This window comes from Babylonia areolata, chromosome 3 (genome assembly GCF_041734735.1).
Source record: "Babylonia areolata isolate BAREFJ2019XMU chromosome 3, ASM4173473v1, whole genome shotgun sequence".
NCBI lineage: Eukaryota > Metazoa > Mollusca > Gastropoda > Neogastropoda > Buccinidae > Babylonia > Babylonia areolata.
In genome coordinates, this window is record NC_134878.1 from 8,320,553 (window position 1) to 8,322,794 (window position 2,242).

The following is a 2,242-nucleotide window of genomic DNA, read 5'->3' on the forward strand; positions in this document are numbered from 1 at the left end:
AACCAAAGCGGTAAAGATGCTGAAGGCTCCATCGTCTACAATGGACAAACAACGTACACCTGTGTATAGATATTGCAGCAGTTTCCACCTCGAACGTAGTTGGCGAACAACGTACACCTGTGTATAGATATTGCAGCAATTTCCACCTCGATTACAAAAGACCAACAACTTACACCTGTGTATAGATACTGGAGCATTTCCACATCGACTGCAGTGGACGAACAACGTAGACCAATGTATAGATATTGGAGCAGTTTCCACCTCGAACAACGAACAGATATGACGTGACGCTCATAAACACGGGACTGAGCTTTTTTACTTTTCCCCCCTTTCTGTTGTCGGTTTTTTTTTTTTTTTTTTTTTTTTGAAGGATGGAGAAAAGGAGTCAGTGGCGGAGTCAGGGTTTCATCTCCGCAGACAGACTGCGGCAATGAAAAAACAACAACAACAAAAAACCGACGGTGTTTACAGGGGGTTTCCCTTTTGCAGAACAACTTTTCAGCGTTCCTTCGATATACAGCTGTACAAAGCGTATCTTTTCCCCTCCCTACTTCCTTCCCTCCCTCCCCCCCCCCCCTCTCTCTCTCTGTCTGTGTGAGTGCGTGAATGTGTGCGTGCATGGTTTCTTTGTATGTGTGCATGCGTGTGTCAGTATGCATTTATGTGTTGTTTTTGTGTGTGCGTGCGTGCCTGCGTGTGAATGTGTGTGTGTGTGTGTGTGTGTGTGTGTGTGTGTGTGTGCGCTTGCTTGCTTGCTTGCACGCGCGTGTGTGTTCTTCTGCTGACTGATAGAACGAAGAATGATGATCCTTGTTCAAAATCAAAACTTCAGTTCAGGCATTGGAGACCCGCTGTACTCAAAACATGTTCACTGATCCCGATTTATTCTGTCACAATTGATTAAACCATTCAGTTAGTCTGTTACTTTTTTTTGTCTCTGGTGTTACTCCACCTAAAAGGAACGTTGAATATTGTACATACAATGTTCCTTGTCTAGTAACTTTGATTAAGCGGACATTATATCAAACTTCAAATCTATATTTAGGCCAATCATAGGCGGAGCTTCACCAAAACAAGATATACAGAGAGAGATCCCTCGGAGGGGCGAGAGAAGAAAGGAGAGAGAGGAGGGATACAGGGAGGGGAGAGAGAGAGACAGGGGAGGGACAGAGAGAGACAGGGAAGGGACAGAGAGAGACAGCGGAGGGAGAGACAGGGGAGAGAGAGAGAGAGGGACAGAGAGAGACAGGGGAGGGAGAGAGAGGCAGGGACAGAGAGAGACAGGGGAGGGAGAGACAGGGGAGAGAGAGAGAGAGGGACAGAGAGAGACAGGGGAGGGAGAGAGAGGCAGGGACAGAGAGAGACAGGGGAGGGAGAGAGACAGGGACAGAGAGAGACAGGGGAGGGACAGACAGAGACAGGGACAGAGAGAGACAGAGGAGGGAGAGACAGGGACAGAGAGAGACAGAGGAGGGACAGAGAGAGACAGGGGAGGGACAGACAGAGACAGGGGAGGGAGAGACAGGGGAGGGACAGAGAGACAGGGGAGGGAGAGAGACAGACAGAGACAGGGGAGGGAGAGAGAGACAGAGGAGGGACAGAGAGAGACAGGGGAGGGACAGACAGAGACAGGGGAGGGAGAGACAGGGGAGGGACAGAGAGAGACAGGGAAGGGACAGAGAGAGACAGGGACAGAGAGAGACAGGGGAGGGAGAGAGACAGACAGAGACAGGGGAGGGACAGAGAGCGACAGGGAAGGGACAGAGAGAGACAGGGAAGGGACAGAGAGAGACAGGGGAGGGAGAGAGACAGACAGAGACAGGGGAGGGAGAGACAGGGGAGGGAAAGAGACAGACAGACAGGGGAGGGACAGAGAGAGACAGGGGAGGGACAGAGACAAACAGAGACAGCGGAGGGAGAGAGACAGACAGAGACAGGGGAGGGACAGACAGAGACAGGGGAGGGAGAGAGACAGACAGAGACAGGGGAGGGAGAGACAGGGGAGGGAAAGAGACAGACAGACAGGGGAGGGAGAGAGACAGACAGAGACAGGGGAGGGAGAGAGACAGACAGAGACAGGGGAGGGACAGAGAGAGACAGGGGAGGGAGAGAGACAGGGGAGGGACAGAGACAGACAGGGGAGGGAGAGAGACAGAGAGAGACAGGGGAGGGAGAGAGACAGAGACAGGGGAGGGACAGAGAGAGACAGGGGAGGGAGAGAGACAGAGACAGGGGAGGGACA